This window comes from Schistocerca serialis, chromosome 1 (genome assembly GCF_023864345.2).
Source record: "Schistocerca serialis cubense isolate TAMUIC-IGC-003099 chromosome 1, iqSchSeri2.2, whole genome shotgun sequence".
Lineage (NCBI taxonomy): Eukaryota > Metazoa > Arthropoda > Insecta > Orthoptera > Acrididae > Schistocerca > Schistocerca serialis.
The window spans coordinates 446183274-446201325 of record NC_064638.1 but is presented as its reverse complement, the minus strand read 5'-3'; the positions used below and the strand labels follow the sequence as shown (position 1 = coordinate 446201325).

At 42.9% G+C, this 18052-nt stretch overlaps 1 protein-coding gene across 1 annotated transcript in view; it reads right to left on the bottom strand.

Moving 5' to 3' along the window:
- The window catches only part of LOC126472828 (carboxylesterase 4A-like), a 360882-nt gene extending 355206 nt beyond the window's left edge, over window positions 1-5676 (bottom strand). The window contains exon 1 of the mRNA XM_050099963.1: window positions 5597-5676. The gene's annotated coding sequence lies outside the window, so the exon portion shown is untranslated. The remainder of the gene's footprint in view (window positions 1-5596) is intronic.
- Between the last annotated feature and the right edge of the window lie 12376 nt (window positions 5677-18052).

The window sequence follows — 18052 nt, the reverse complement described above, 5'->3', positions numbered from 1 at the left end:
CGGTTTACGAAGACAACGTTGATATTTGTAAACTCTTGTAGTCGACGTTGTACTATTTCGGCAACATGTCATAAAACTGTGAGTGAGTTAACTAGCACGGTGCCCATCACATTGTTGGTAGACGGTCGCAAGCATGACCGTGAAGTAAAAACCTTTGCTCCGCGAACACGTTAGGGTAGTTCAGTTGGTAGATTGTCACCCGTAAAGGGCAGGTGATTGATATCCAATATTTGTCTCAAAAACAGCTTTTATTGTCAGGGAGATTTAGGTAAGAACCTATCAGATGCTGGGAATGAGAGGACGCGGACGTCACTGTATATGTTATTGACGGGCCTTCAACGACACCCGACAGGAGCGCTGTTATTCTCAATATATTATTCAGATAATGAGCCGGAGAGCGTGGCCAATACACTCAGATGCTCTGTTGATGAAGCAGCTGTCTACAGAAAAGTTTCATCTTTGGGTGACTACCTAGAGAGGAACAGAGATTCGCTTAGAACACAAACGAAATGTAATGAATGCAATCGTACCTTCAGTACGAAAACTTGCAGATAATGTACGTAAGTTGGAACTTCTGAGTTCGTCATGTCGCTATTTCCAAATAATCTATGTTTACTGGCTGAATTGTGATCGATGGTACAGGATACTGAACTGGACGTATTAGCGGAGGAAATCGAATGAATCCAGAGGGGGATGGGGAGTTTTTGGATGCTTAGGAAAATTAATTCGAAAACGTTATGCGAGGAACGATGACGTTATACTGTTCGGGAATTTTTAGATAGTTGAGAAGAGAGGGATTAGGTCGCGCGCTGAGGTTTTCAGGCAGCAGTTTCTTCCCTCGCGATACATTCACGAGTAGAACAGAAAAAGAAAGAATTGATAATAGCGGGACGAACTCTCTGGCAAGTAGGACACTAAGGCTTGTATCTAGAAGATGTGTTAATTAGATGTCTAATTTAAGAGATCTTACAGATCTAAAAATTATCCTGGCAACATTATGATACCTTACATAGTGATATAAAATGTGCAGTAAGCAGGACATGGGCCGTCGGTACATTACGTGTGTGGTCTCCGTCTCACTCCAGTGCCTGGATACAATATGGCACTGATTCTCTCGCTTTCGCTGGTACAAATCATTTTTGGAAGGCCGAGAACACGCTGAAGATGGACTTCACTTAGGGAGATCTTCAACTTCAAAAACCGATGAAAATGTTGAACGTGTGCATGCTGTTGTGAGATCAGACGGTTGCTTAACGATAAGGATTATCGGTGACCTGTTTCACTGACATTTTGCTCATGCGAAGCGTTTGTGCCAAAATGGTGCCGAAAATCCTTACAGCTGAGCAGAAGGACAATCGGAGAAACGTGTGCGTTGATCTTCTTGAGAGGACTTCCAATGACCACAAATGGTTCAGTCGTATGACCACAGGTGATCAGTCGTGGATTTTTGAGTACGATCCTGAGACAAAGCGAAAAGTGAGGAGTGACGCAATGAGACGTCTCCTCAATCGAATCGAAGAAAGCTCGAATGAGCGAACCAAAGATCAAAATAATGCTGTTTTTTGACACCAGGAGTACCGTGCAGAAAGAACTTGTTCCTCCAGAACAAACTGTCAAACAAGTTTTTACAAAGTTGCCATTGAAGGGTTCAGGGAAAGGGTGAATCGAGTGAGACTGGACATTGCAGACAAGAGGGTGCTGCATCATGACAATGCCCAATGTCACACGGCCACCTCCATCACGGAATTTTTGACCACAAAAGTCATCTGATCTGAGTCCTTTCGACATTTTTCGTTTCCCGTAATTGAAAATTATGTTAAAAGGAAGTCTTTTGGGACTCTGGAGAACATTCAAAAGAACGTGGTTGTCATGCCAAAGGCCCTACCACCTGAAACCTTTCAGAGCTGCTACCAGGACGGTGGTTAGCTACCTAAGGGAGCCGCTTTGAAGGGAACAATAATATTAAAACTTCCTGGCGGATTAAAACGGTGTGCCGGACCGAGACTCAAACTCGGGACCTTTGCCTTTCGCGGACAAGTGCTCTACTCACTTTAAAAAAAAATTCAATTTGTTTATTATAGTTCGCTGCATTTTTTCGCAACGGACGTCCCATGACACCCGTCCAAGTTCGTTTTTGATTCAGTCACTGAGTGTTTTTATTACAGAGGGAAGTTAACCCTCTGACCGAACACTGAGCTACCGCGCCGGCTACCCACTGCGCTACCCAAGCACGACTCACGACCCGTCCTCACAGCTTTACTTCCGCCAGTACCTCGTCTCCTACCTTCCAAACTTCACAGAAGCTCTCCTGCGTAGCTTGTAGAACTAGCACTCCTGGAAAAAGGATATCACAGAGACATGGCATTGCCACAGCCTGGGGAATGTTTCCAGAATGAGATTTTCACTCTGCAGCGGAGTGTGTGCTGATATGGAACATACTGGCAGTCCCGATTTCGAATATCGGTCCGGCACACAATTTTAATCTGTCAGGAAGTGTCATATCAGCGCACAATCCGCTGCAGAGTGAAAATCTCATCCTTCAACCATATCGTTGTTTGAAAAACGTAAAAATTTTGGTAGATAAAAAAACTCTCTTTCTTATCTCACGCACTTCGCTTAATATAGATCAGGTGAGCTCCATTACTGGATGAGGATCTTCCTTATGTCACCACAAGCTGGAGTAGCTGGTGGTGGTGATGTTAGGGTTACAGTCCTTCGGTGAAGGGTTTCCCATGCAATTTCAATCGGATTCAAGTTTCGTTTGGGGGGCCTGTCATTTTAAGTGGATGCTGTCTTCATAGTGCAGGTAGTCGTCCACCAGACCGGCCAAATGTGGTGAACAACACAATTCAGCATATGAAGAGAGTTGCAGCACTTAAAATATTGATTCAGTTTTGCAACATGAGTTTTTCCTTCAACCTTGGACATGATAGTATCGCAAGGAAAGACATGAAAGGATATACATAGTTGTAATAAGACGGAGCCTCAGATCGTAACACTGACGCTGTTATATTGATACGTTACCTCAATACAATCGCAAAAGCATACCACATGGACAGACGTCGAGGCTGCTGCGTTATGCCTTTTTTGTATGAGATGAATGAGCGTAGCAGGTACTCGACAATACCGCAACCTATGGCGGCTGATGAGATAGATTGAAGGGCCAAATCTTTATCACCACTTGTCACCTCGATACTGAATCCCGCTTGATAGCGTTACGGGCACGTAACGTTGTAATGAAAGTGAATAAGCGGGGTAGGGCCGCAAATGGGGCTATCCAGTAACATAAACGACTGTCACAAAGGGCCGATTGTTACAGCCCGGCGCTGGGAACACGCATCTCGGAGACGGCGACGTTGTTCTACTGTATGCGTGCGACGGAAGTGATTTAGAGACGGCTAAACCACGAGCAGTAGACAAGGTGTCGGACTTTCAAGTCTCATCACAGAACGCGGAAGTGGGAACTTGACCGGTCTGTAACGCACGAAAGCTGGCAGGGTACAGTGCTGGTGCGGGCAAAAGTGTTTGGGAACAAACCGTTCGGCACACGTTGTTGAAGAAGGCTCTCCGCAGCAGACTGCTCGAAAGAAGCACAGCGCCACGCACTCTAACTGATGGGGGCAAAATTATGCAGTGGGAACATTCACCATGGTACACGTAAAAATATGCACGTAAAATCCGGTGTGAGGCGAAAACGTAGTTTATAAAGTGAAGTATCACGGAGAAATATTCTGTGTAGTGTCTCCGTTATCATTAGAAGAGTTCTGGGGACCCCATGCTGAAGTAGTGAAGCACATGCAAAATGTTTGTGCACGTAGAAGCAGTGTGATGTGTAAAATTAGTTTTGAGTTATTTCAATTTTACGTAAATAAACTATTAAAATTTTACTGAGTCGTAAACTTCTTTTCATATGAGCGCCGAGGCAGGGAAGAAAAGGGACAGGCGGAGAAAATGTTCCTATCAGAGTACAAAAAATGTGAATATGCTCCTGTTTAAAAGACTGACTGAAGGTGGGGGTACTAGCTACATCATTGTACCTTTCTTAGCAACTTTAAAACTTTTCCCAAACATTTTGGAATGCGAACGTATTCACCCATTTTTATGCTGAGAGAGAAGGAGTCATTGAAGCGAGAAAGAGACGGGAAAGTAACGAAACTGGAAGATAGTAGGCACTGGTTGTGGTATAGAAAGAGTGAAAGGGGTAAAGGGAACATGAGAGAAAAAGAGGGACACAGAGGCAATGGAACATAGTTGACATGGCACAACAGTGCGAGACTGAAGGAGGCAGTAAAAGTGGGAGAGGAATGAACAGAAAAAGAAACCGGAAGAGGTTGAGAGCCAGTGATAATGACAACGAGGAAGAGAGAGATACTGAGAGTGAGAAGAGACAAAACTAGTGGGAAGGTATGAATGAGACAGTAGCAGTAAGAGAGAGCAAGAGGGGGGGGCAGTGACGGTGAGGGGAGCCTGTAATAATAGGACAGAACGATGGAGACTGCGGCTGTCAGGGAGGGGACAGTGACAGTTGGAGGTAGATGTGAGTGAACTCACTTTGATGTCTTGGATGTAAAATTCGCCTGTTCTCTATCCAATGGAACACATTAGTGACACTTGAGAGCCCGATCTCCACATCCACAAACCACCAACTCGCAACTTACGGGAAATGCGTGACCTGTGCGCAGATCTCTGGTGCCACATGCCTCCGGAAACCGACGAACGACTTGTCGAATCCATATCAGGCAGTCCCGAAGGTGGTCCATCACTTTATTAAGCAGGTGGCCATAATATTGTGGTCTGGCAATGAGTGTATGACGTTGAGGCCGGCACCACATCTCTGGACAGGGAAGCTCTTGCACTAGTTACAGTTCTCCGAACGTTTAGAGCAAATTAATCTCTTTGTCACTGGTTGTTAGCATATTGTCTACGTTGATCGTACTGCCGTTTAATGTTTCCCCTTACTGGAATCCCCTCTAGAGCCCTGAGATGACACTAAGGGCTAAAAACAATTCCTATCCCACTTTACACTAGTGCCTAGAACTGACAGTGGCCTGACCACGCCAGATGTCCAAACCTGTTCGCTGTGCAACGTTGCTTTCCTGCAGCTGGAATGGGAAGTCAAACGTATAAGAAGAGGCAGCCAGAACTACTACTCCTAAACGCCCTGTCCATGTAGACGTTACTACACGGTCTCTCATGTTGAAGTGACATGGCATGTCGCGTGTTTCCGTGTTGTCACGCAACAGTGCCGTCATGACGTAATGCTTTTCGTTGAGTCCAATTTGTGGAGATGAGTGTTTCTGCGTACATGGCTCACAAGGACCCTCACATAACAGTGTGGAAGCGGGGTGGGGGATAGACCTCGGAGTATGGAGCATTGTTAATATTTTGGAAGACGTTTGCATGAAGCCATAAAAGTGCTCTAAAGAATGACACCTGACTACGATATACTTTTTCCTTTTCCTGAGAGACACGGGTGAGCCAGCGGTCGCTTGCCCTCCCCAAGGGTAAGGGTGCCCTCGATGTCTTACTTCCCGTAATGTCAGTGGCTACACAGCTGAACAGGTGACAAGGCTGGCTGCACGCCTCGCATACTCACGTCGTCGGCGCCGCGCTGCTCTGACGGTGTTGCGCCGCAGCTGTTGCCACTCTCGCTGTCGCGTCGCGACTGAACGCCTGCTGCCCCCGCAGTGGCCACTGTGCGTGTCGCCCCCAGCACCCGCCCCCACATCCGCCCGCAGCCCGCGCCGCCGGCCACCAGCCAGCCGGAGAGGCCACCCGCCACAGCTGCTCCGCTCCGCGCTGCGCCTCCATCCCATCTCAGGTCACTGGGTCACCAGTCGCATCTACAGGCCAGCTGAGAGCTGTATCTCTCTATCACGTCTTCGTTATCTCTTTGCTACCGTACCATCAACGCAGGGAGGACAAAATAATGAGAACAATCACTTGTGAAACGGTTCAGGCAAAGTCGTTACATAAGTACCATAAACCAGTGGAAAAATGCACCTATCGAAGCATAAAAAAGGTGAATACACTCTTGCTTAAATGACTGGCTGAGACGTGGGGGGTACCAGCTGCCTCATTCTACCTTCCCCAGCACCTTAATTACCGAAAATTTTGACAAGCGAACATATTTACTCTCTTCCTAATACGCAGCTCACCTCTCACTCCCAGAAGCTCCCGTAACTGCAACTTGCTCACAGCCACTTGTCCACTGCCGTAAGTGGCTCATACACACCCACTCCCACTGGCCCATTCTCACTCACTCAGATCAGCCCTACTCATTATCTCTTTGTGTCCTCTGTCCTCTGTCTCATAGTCACAGTTCTCCCTCTTCCTCTCTTAGTGCTGCTATCTCATTCAGTCTTCCCCATTTTTGCTGTCTCTTCCCACTGTCACTTTGTCTCCCTTCTTCGTTGCCAATGTCGTAGACTCTCTCTCTCATTACCCACTTCCACTTTCCCCTGCTCTATATTCCTGTCTCACTGGCAATGTTTCCTTCATTCTTTTCCTAACACTGTTCTGTCCCTGTGAACAATGTTCCACTGCCACTGTGTCCCTCTTTTTCTCTCACAGTGCCTTTAGTCTTTCTACACCACAACCGTAGTTTACTATCCTTCAGTATTTATTACTTTTCCGTCTCTGTCAACTACTACTGTTTCCTTGTCCTCAGCATGAAAAAAGGTTAAATATATTTGCATGCCAAAGTTTTTGGGGAAATTTTTAAAAGTGTTGAGGAACGGAGAATGAGGCAGCTGGTACCCGTACTTCTGAGTCAGAGTGTTTTAAACAGGACCATATTCGCCTTTCTTGTGGTCCGATAGGAGCATTTTCCGATGGTTCCGTTCTTTTCCCTGGCACAGCAGGACATGTCACTCATATGAAAAGAACTTTATGGAGCGGTAAAATTTTGATTGTTTACTTATGTCAAATTGAAATAACTCAAAACTAATTTTACATCTCAGACCGGATTTTATGTGCGCAAAAATTTTATAGTGCTTCAGTACTACAACATGAGGTTTCCAGAATCCTTCTGGTGATGACTGTGACACTATACAACATATTTCTCCGTGATAAATCACTTAATAAACTAGATTTTTAGCCTTCAACTGGTTTTACATGTAGAAACAGGGTAATTTGAACCTCTATATCTCGTAAACTGATAAAAACAACATGAAAATTTTCAAGGTTGTTCGGGAGGGGAATCTTAGGAATATATCGTAAAAGTGACACCCATTTGCTGTGAATAGCCATCTTGCAATCCGCCGCTCGGTTTTAGTACAAAAAAGTGGCAAAGTACCCTTTTTTGTGGTTTTGTAGGGAACCGTCCATGCCTTAGTAAGCCCCTTAAGGTCCTACGTAGACCAAGCAACAAAAAAAAAAAAAAAAAAAAATGACTGGCTGCAATTGCCTAAGCAGGAGGAAGTGTGTAATATTAATATTTCGCCCCTGTACTGTAGGATAGTGACATGAGGACAATTCTCCTGCTTTGTACACAAAAGGGAAGCGTAGCAGAGAGTTTTGGTCAAATATCGATGCAAAATCATTGTTTCGCGTATTACAATGCATTTCTGGCCACACCACCCTAATGGTAACCTTCTCTCCCATTTCCGTTGGCTGCGAGAGGAAGCGAACGATCACGCGGTACAGCATTACTCTGTCACCGACTTCATAAGTGTCTGATCACACATTCAGTCTTAATTCGTAATGATCTAAAATATACCTCTTTCGGCTTTGCTGTCTTAGGGAAAGTTGCTCGCGATTCTCTCGTGATCCTTTTTATCTAATTATGCGTCAGTACTGTGGACACGGTTTCTTCAGAACTGCCTGTGTGCCTGTATCATGATGTGGTTGGACTTCGATGTGTTGTTTGCCCTTTTAATTTGGAAGTGGATGCATGCGCAAGACGTCTGATATTCATTCCGTTGATTTCATCGACATTTTAATCAGACTGCCGGTATGTTAGAAATTGAAAGGTATGTCTGTCAGACCACCACATGTTGCCAGAGTGGAACCGATTCTCCCATTAAATAGTCGAGTATTAAATACAAATGACTTCAGAGATTATTCCTTGCCTAGGCTTGGTACTCCCGTTTTGAATTCAAAACGACTTGTGGTTTTGAAAAATAGAAGAGTCGTCTTTGGTTCAACTTGACCAACGATCGTGAAATACGTGTCTGAGAGTTGATAGCTATCATTACAGTTATTCACCTTTTAGCACATGAATTTGCACGCAGAAGGAAAGCCTACATGCGTAGAGAGTTTCTTCTTCTCTCCTATTTCTAAATTTTAAGGTGTTTTTGCGAGCACTTCCCCACGTTCTATACTCGTCCCGCACTCTTTGCTTGTTCTCTGAATTCTTTAATAGTAATGGTATGCAGAAGTAATGCTGCCTGTTTTCTTCTGGTGCATTTGACTTGCTGAATATAATATGTGTCTTATCCTCTGCATCCTATCATTGTCTCGAACATGAGGCTGGTTCCGTTTATAAGTGAACCAATGATTCCGTTTATAATCGAACCAATGACTCCAACGCACCCCACTTTTTCATCTATTAAGGGAACTAGCCGAGTACAACATTAACTTCGTGCGTTGGCGGAAACCGGTGTTACAAACGTGGCGCGGCAGTTGGCTAACATGTTAGACTCCTGCATGCTCTACAGCAAACAATATTATTTACAACGTGATACTTTGGGCTAATATCACCTGTTGTTATATACAGAAAAGATGACTATGTAATAGTTGAAATCTAGATATTCTCTAATAAAACGATGGATTTCACTTTCAATTGCTGCTTTTTTCTGCACTGTCTACGCGTACTTTGTATTACAAACGTTTCTTTGAGTATATGTGTGTCTGTGGCAAATCCACTTCTATTTTGAATAAACTGTTATTTTGATCTTAAACGAATCTCGTGTCCTTTTGTTTCTGTGACGTACCCCGACACCCATATGCTTCCATATGTTATAGCAGAATCACCGACGAGGGTTGAATATGTGGCCCTGAAAAGGTAATGAAATCAATTTAAGGAATGTTTACCGTACCGAACTCGAAGCCTAAATCTGGGAGGTCACTTTTCGCTAGATGCTTATCTTCATTCAAGCGATCCGCTCTGCAAACCACCAATATTACTTCGTCTTACTGTCCTATTTCACGTCGTAGTCTTCTAATATTGGCTTTGTAAAACAACATAATTTTAGCTCTGGCGCCTGTGCCTAGGATTTATTTCAGAAGCAACATTAAGCAGTTTCGTACACCCGCCTTTCAGCTGTTATTGTGATTTTGAACTTACTAGCAGATTAAAATTGGGTGCTGTACGTGGACTCAAACCAGAACCTTGCTTTTCTTGGAAATGTTCCTACCTGCTTGTGTTATAACTGTATGGAATTCCCTGCTCTCGACTGCAACTACTCGATCTATTCCTAATTGACTGCTTCAGAAGGAAGGCCTTTGTTCATCAAATCCTAAATTTTCTTGTTAAAATTTTTTGATGATGTAACATAATAGACACTTTTGACGACTACATGAAAGTATTTGAAGTTATCCGTCTCTTTCCACATTGATTTCTCTTCTAAATATCCTTCATTAGCTTTCTTGGTGTGGTTCAAGTTTAGGCATTTCGTTTCTCTTTTAGAAATTTTCTCCACCTTTACTAGTACGTATTTGAGATTATAGTCACCTCTTATTCGCAGTGACATAACAGGATTTTTTTGGGATAGCTTCCATTAACTAATCCGGCAAAGAAGGCTACGAGAGTACTGCTCAGTTTACTTTCCGCACTTTCTTTGAAAAGTAACTGAGGTTTCACAGTTGATGAACAAAATCGAAATACTACACTCCGGGTAATTTGTTTTATCCAAAGACGCAATTGTAATCAATATTAACTAAAACACTGATACAAATACATCGACAACTTTCCGATTTGTAATCTACGATTAAAATGCAATCTTTTGACATTATGTATATACGACGTTGGCTTGATAAGTCTGGTAAATCTCTACTAAAAATGGAACATTTTTGTTGCGCCTTTTTATTGTTGGTAAATTTGAATATTCCAACGATCGTATAAAGCATTTCAACAACCTACAACGTACAGTGTGTCGACTGCGATTGAAAATCCAGAAAACCGAGTTTCGTGCTGTTATTAAACATATTTATTCGAAGAGTTGGACTGCCGCGCAAATTGAAACAAAACTGAATGAAGTTCACATGGACTCTGCGTCATTATTAAAGGCCGTTTTCTTTTGAATTTATGAATTCAAACATGAAGAAAGAAGATACGAAAGCGGGTCTTCCACAAAGGAAAACATTGACAAAATCCATGATATGGTAAAGTAAGACTGCCGAATAAAAATTCTCAAGTGTGCTGAGAGTAAAGGCATCTCAGCTGAGCGAGTGAATAATGTTCTGTACGGAGAATTGGCTATGAAGAGTCTGTGTGCGAAATGGGTGACGCAATTACTCACAGTCGACCAAAAGCGCATCCAGCACAACATTTCAACACATTGTCTGGTGATGTTTAATCGCAATCCACAAGGCTTTTTGCACCGATTTGACTGTTGATCAAACTTGGATCCATCATTACACATTAGAGTCAAGACGGCAATGAAAAAAATAGAGAAAGACTGATGAAAGTGCATCGAAGAAGGCAAAGATCATTTTCTCAGCTGGTAATGTGATGGACACTGTTTTTTTGGGATTCCTAAGGAGTAATACTCACAGATTACTTGGAAAAAGACAGAACAATAATTGGACTCTACTACATTTCGTTGCTGGATCATTTGGAACATGCGTTGTCTGAAAAAAGACCAAGGTTGGCACACATAAAAGTGCCCTGTCACAAGGATAATGCACTTTCTCATAATCAGCGACAACCATGGCGAAAGTGCATGAATTGTGCTTCGAACTGGTTCCTCATCAACCCTATTCACCAGACTTTGCCCCAAGTGACTTCTTCTTGTTATGTGACTTGAAACTTTAGCTTTCCAGGAAGAAATTTGCATCAAGTGAGGAAGTGATGGGTAAGGTCAACGAATATTTTGCAAAGTTTGACAAAAACTATTTTTCCGAAGGAATGAAAAAGCTGGAGGATCGTTGGCCCAAGTGTGCATCCCTCAGAGGAGACTATGTCGAGAGAGAAGATGAATTGTTCAGAAAACAAAATTTTTATCTTATTTAATTTACTAGACTTATCAAACCACTCTCGAAATCTCCAATCAGATTCTTCAAAACTTAAATAAAGATGGCTACTGAACATTCTTGTGAAAATGTATGTTCCGACACTGGTTTAGAGCATCGTACGATTATAATTATTTCTGATGCGAAGTCATATTTGTCAGCTAGAACAATTAATTTTGGTAACATTCTGTGTGTTACGTAGTGAAACAGAGCCCGTGTTGTGGTACCAACTACCAGCTATCTGGAGGGCTGCATAAAACTAGTCTTCGGACTGAAAACCACAACGACGCTTGTATTTCAGCTATCCATCAGATACTGATCTAATTTCTACAGAAAATTTGCTTTTGTACCTTCTTCTTTCTTCAAAGTTTGCCAATCATGTGCCAGGGCTACATAATGATAGATCATCACCGATCCTAGAATTTCATAATTATTTTTACTAACATTTTGTGGCCAGCTGGCCTTGTGTCGCAACACTCGTCAGTTACCCTAAGAAACGAGTGTCGCGTGCACCATCCTCTGTGAATCACGTAAATTTTATAGTGTGTATATTCGATTTTTAACTGTTCGGGTGTTGGTTCTGATTCAGAGCTGGAGCATCACTAGAAAGTTTCCGTAGACTATTGTGGAATACAGCCAAAAATCATTTCCAGACTGCTCTATGCCGCAGATTGACGGACGTTATTCTTCTGCGTAGATTCAGTCAGTTCACAGGGAAGCGTCCTGCGGATTTAGCTGTGATAGCCATAGCAGATTCTGTCTTATTTCAGTAAGACAGTTTTCTTTTCGTATTAGCGCTCTTATTTAATGAGATCCGCTTATAACCTTGGACTCCTAGTAGTTCTTCGTATTACTGAATCATTATTACTTTGGGTTCCTTTCCTTCGACTTTGAGCAACACTTTTCCTAAAATGAAAAATACTTTATCGTTATCTTTTGCCGTTTATTAACATTAGAATTTTCTTACCCTTTCAAGCGTTCTCCTTGTAGCTTTTTCCTTCGAATTCCTGTCAATAATCTCCGTAGATGCAAAACTTAAAACGCAGAATGTTAAATTACCGATGACGGTAAGTTAATAATATGTTGATCGTAAAGAAATAGCTAAAGTGAGAAAGACATTTTTTGACGAGTTGCAGGATAGTCGTAGAAAAATTCTGAATGATCCAGGAAACCTTTTTTTATATTTATTCCAAGTACGGACCACGACATCCTACACCATGCTGTTAATTTCGAACTATGATGACTATCTTCAGGGCCTGACAACTAAAATGTGAAAGATGTCGCCAAATCTGAAGCACCTGATAGAAGAGACTGATCAGAGTAACGGATATATTTCTCGAGAACCTGAATCTGCTGCGTTGTTGCGTTGCTGACTAGGATTGTTCGTTACATCTCACCATGCAATCTCGTGTCTTAAGAAACACGTCCGTTATGAGACCATTCTAACTTCTGATACATGTAGACTGAATATTTGTGATGCTGACAATGAGAATAGTCATCTCCACAAGGGAGAGGGGTCAAATCTGTTGGTGGTTTGTAGACTACTCCAACCAATTGTCAAGAAATGCGTCCCTAGCTTTCAGTTCGATTCCGACAGATGAAACACAGGTACTTGTCTTTCACATTTCACAAATGTCTGCCCCCGGTAGCTGAGTAATGCCGGCACGCTAGTTCAGCGTGTTCGGTCAGAGGGTTAGTTACCCTCTGTAATAAAAAACTGAGTGGACGGATCAACGAACAACCTGAACGAGTGTCATGAGAAGTCCGCCCCGAATATAAACAACGGACAATATAGAACAAAATAAGATTAACAACAACAAAAAAGTTGGCAGCGTGACAGAATGTCCATCCTAAGGACCCGGGTTCGATTCCCGGCTGGGTCGGAGATTTTCTCCGTTCAGGGACCGGGTGTTCTATTGTCCTAATCATCATCATTTCATCCCCATCGACGCGCAAGTCGCCGAAGTGGCGTAAATAGAAAGACTTGCACCCGGCGAACTGTCTACCCGACGAGAGGCCCTAGTCACACACATACATTTATTTTTTTATTTCACAAATTTCTATTGTAACTGAAACAATAAAGTAAGTGGCAATATGTTATCCCTTTAGCAGTTAGCCAAAAGTTCCGTAAACACTAGGTACCGTTCGGACAAACTGCTACATTATTTGGCTGGGTCCAGCATTAGCTTGCAACAAAGGACTCGTCTCCTTGATACGCTGATTCCAGTTCTCACTTCCTCACTGAAATAGCCCCCATTTTATAGGCGGTATCAAAATTGCCAGTGGCTGTCTGCCTTGGCCAAGGTTACACCATTGTTCAGAGCCAAGGTTACACCATTGTTCAGAATACAGCATGGAATTCGTATGGTTTCACTACATATGGTGGCAAGATCTTGTACGTGCTAGCAGTATTACTAGTAATCATGTTGCTTTTAAGAATGTGTCTCTAGAACACAGTAGGAGTGTGATACCGTCAAAACAAAACAATGCCCTCGAGTAGCAAAAAGCATAAATGGTTAAGGAGCTAACCCTGCCGCATGATGGTGGTTGATTACCACGGGAGTTCTATCAAATAGCCTTGATGTGCACCGACGGTATCAGTAAAACACATTTTTCAACTGGAGCTCTGCGATCCTAATAGTACGCTTATGAGTACACTACTGGCCATTAAAATTACTGCACCACGAAGATAACGTGCTACAGACGCGAAATTTAAGCGACAGGAAGAACATGCTGTGATTTGCAAATGATTAGCTTTTCAGAGCATTCAAACAAGGTTGGCGCCGGTGGCGACACCTACAACGTGCTGACATGAGGAAAGTTTCCAACCGATTTCTCATACGCAAACAGCAGTTGACCGGCGTTGCCTGGTGAAAAGTTGTTGTGATGCCTCGTGTAAGGAGGAGAAATGCGTACCATCACGTTTCCGACTTTGATAAAGGTCGGATTGTAGCCTATCGCGATTGCGGTTTATCGTATCGCGACATTGCTGCTCGCGTTGGTCGAGATCCAATGACTGTTAGCAAAATATGGAATCGGTGGGTTCAGGAGGGTAATACGGAACGCCGTGCTCGATCCCAACTGCTTCGTATCACTAACAGTCGAGAAGACAGGCATCTTATCCGCATGGCTGTAACAGATCGTGCAGCCACGTCTCGAACCCTGGTGTCAACAGATGGGGACGTTTGGAAGACAACAACCATCTGCACGAACAGTTCGACGACGTTTTCTGTGTACAGCATCATGATGGTCCCATCCGTGTTTGGTGACATCGCGGTGAACGCACATTGGAAGCGTCTAGTCGTCATCGCCATACTGGCATATCACCCGGCGTCATGGTATGGGGTTCCATTGGTTACACGTGTCGCTCACCTCTTGTTCGCAACGACGGCACTTTGAACAGTGGACGTTACATTTATGATGTGTTATGACCCGTGGCTCTACCCTTCATTCGATCCCGGCGAAACCCTACATTTCAGCAGGATAATGCACGACCGCATGTTACAGGTCCTGTACGGGCCTTTCTGGATACAGAAATTGTTCGACTGCTGTCCTGGCGAGTACAATCTCCAGATCTCTCACCAATTGAAAACGTCTGGTCAATGGTGTCCGAGCAACTGACTCGTCACAATACGCCAGTCACTACTCTTGATGAACTATGGCATCGCGTTGAAGCTGGATGGGCAGCTGTACCTGTACACGCCATCCAAGCTCTGTTTGACTCAATGCCCAGGCGTATCAAGGCCGTTATTACGGCCAGAGGTGGTTGTTATGGGTACTGATTTCTCAGGATCTATGCACCCAAATTGCGTGAAAATGTAATCACATGTCAGTTCTTGTATAATATATTTGTCCAATGAATATCCGTTTATCATCTGCATTTCTTCTTGGTGTAGCAATTTTAATGGCCAGTAGTGTATTTCGGGTACATGAGCAGAGCTCCTGTCGACATCGTTGAGAGACTGAAGCAGTGATTTGTCAGTCATTAGCTGTTTCGGTGTCTGATGACGGCTTGTAAAATTAAGTTTCATAACAAAACTGAATCTCTAACGATGTGTGCACGGCAAAGTTTGATACTGTTTACAATTTATGACTGGTTGTCGACGAGTGAACATTTGTCGTTATAGGAAATTTCAAAGTATTGTGCAGCAAGGTCAGTGTCCGGAAAAGTCAAACAGTGTACACTGAAACGTTTCCCAAGAGTTCGTGGTTCAGGTCTCTCAATGGAGATTGCCCCACGCAGCACATTTGTACGAAACTTATTTTGGTTGTTTTAGCAGCCAAGAGACGTCTTAAAACGGCGGTGGTGTTTTCAACAGCTACAACGGCCACATGTTAAGTGACTGAAGTCCACAATCCACGCTCATCTGAGATCTGTACGAAATTTATTGTGGTTGTTTTAGATGCCAAGAGACATCTTAAAACGGGAGTGGTGTCTTCAACAGCTACAACGGCCACATCTAAAGTGATAGAAGTCCACAATTCACGCTCAACTGAAATATCCAACAAAGATTCCCTATCGACTTGAGGGCTGCAATTGGATAAAAATAAACTAATAGACGATTAGGTAAATATTAATTTCTGACCATTAGGTCCGTCTGCCCAATGGTCTTCCTACAGTGCTAACACAGGTTCCCATCAGATCACCGAAGTTAAGCACATTCGGGCTTGGCTAGCTCATGGGTGGGTGTCCGAACGGGTCAGTAAATGGGAAATGATCCTTTCAGAAAAGTCTGCGTTGTAGTGTAGCAGCTACAGAGCGACAAGTCAATAGATGTTCTGAGACTCATTTGTATTTTTAAAGAGAGGTTGTGATACCTCACGAATAGTCGCTATATCCATGTGGAACCAGCAAAGAACTTCTTACTTAATTTGATGATATCAAACGGTGGGCCGTCATTTGTTGGCGCTCTTGCTTTTTCCTGGATAAATGTGGCACTCGATCTCTTCCGGGGCTATATGCGGGATCAGTCCGTAGTTTGAAACTCATATGGAATTCGTGGGTGGAGGAATTCAGTGACTGATACATGCTTTCTCAGCAGCTTATTGGCCTGTTGGCCTACCTTGGGAACACAACAGCAGCTGTTCTGCCTGGCTTCGATCCGACAAGTCCTCGGAACCTGATGTCTACGCAAAGGTCATGCAGTTCTCGTAAATTACGGGCTGGCGCTTTTCTCATAACAATTAAAATTTATCATTCTATTAAATCTACATCCACATGACTTAGTCCAATGATACGATCGGTAGTCCCTACTACAAATTGTATAAAGCTTCTAAAAATTTAAAGTAAAACATTTATATATTACAAGCTGTTCCCAGTCACCCATTGCTGTGTCAAAATTTGAAATCAATCGGTGAAGAACTTCCGGAGATTTAAGATTTTGAGCAAACGAACATGAGGTTTTTGCTAACAGATCATCCCCTTTATTTGTTATGGTGTTCCAGCAGTAAATAAAAAACGTTCCTAATGGAATGGAGCTTTGTGTCGAAATTTCAAAGCAGTCGGCGAAGAACTTCCGCAGATTGGCGATTCTGAGCAAACGAACATTTATATTTTTAATATATAAAAAACTATCAGCCTCGATTGCGAGAATGAAACCAATTTTTACCTAGGTTTCAACCCAAATAATTGAGCCTTCTTCAGAAGATATACCTGAATCTATAATTTGTCTAAGAGCGCATGGTCTAGAAATAAAACTAAAACAGCCTGAATAGGCGTAGTCACATTTTAAAAATGCAGTGCATAAGTACTAAGTCAACACCAAGACTTAGCTTAAGCTCTAGCGTGCGCCTCGTCTCCATGGAAGCCGTGTGGTGGGTCTCAGGAGCCCGCGTGAGCCATTTTAGTTTTATTTCTAGACCATACCCTCTTAGACAAATTATAGATTCGGGAATATCTTCTGAAAAAGGCTCAATTATGTGGGCTGAAACCTAGGTAAAGGTTGGTTTCATTACCGCAATCGAGGCTGATAGTTTCTTATATATTAGATTATCACGATTGCTGACTATGCTGCAATGTTGAAAGTACAAAAATTTACATTTTTATTTATATAGATTGCCCATTGGTTTTTGGTAGATGTATAACAAAGATTTTGTTTGCCGCTCGTAAGTTATAAATTACAAATAAAATAAAAAGGCTATAATTAAGAGTTGAGAGTGTATCCCTCTTCGAGAATTGTGTTTTTATTCAAATTTTACTGTGTCTTCCCTTGCTTTAAGCGAAACTAACTCATGTTTAGCAGCTGTGTCGTAGTCTATCGACAATACAGAGGATTTTCACAGCTTGCCTCCAAACACACTCAACCTGAAGTACATTCTTATCATCTTTAATTGCTGAAACTGAGGTCTCAAGATGTTGAAGTCACTAGGCCCGCTCGCCTACCTTTGACGCACTGCAATACTGTAGGAAAGTAGTAACAAGAAAGTTATTGAAGGCGAACGACCTGTGTGAAGCAAGCTCACTACTGCAACATAAAAGTATGTTAGCGGTTGACGTTGTAGTAGTTTCTTTATGATAATACTTGGCCTGTATGAATAACGTCATTATAACAGCGTAGGTTTACAGCCGCTGGCTGAGGGAAAGCATTCTCGTAAGCAGAAGATAGAAACACGAGGGTGCAGAGATAAATCATGTACATTTCCAAGTTGATTCTTAAACTGTCTTTGTTGGCTTTTTCTACTACATTTTTGAGCCCCTTCTGTGCCCTTGCCCTTAGGGTAGGGGCTGGTGCCTATTTCGGCACCCCCTCGGTACCGTCCTGATTGCAACTTGCAACTGTTTCTGCCAGGAAAGTTTTCATCCCCATTTGTATTTCAGTTATGGCTTGAGAATTCTGCTCATGGTTGTTACCAACAACGTATTAAATGTACTGAAGTT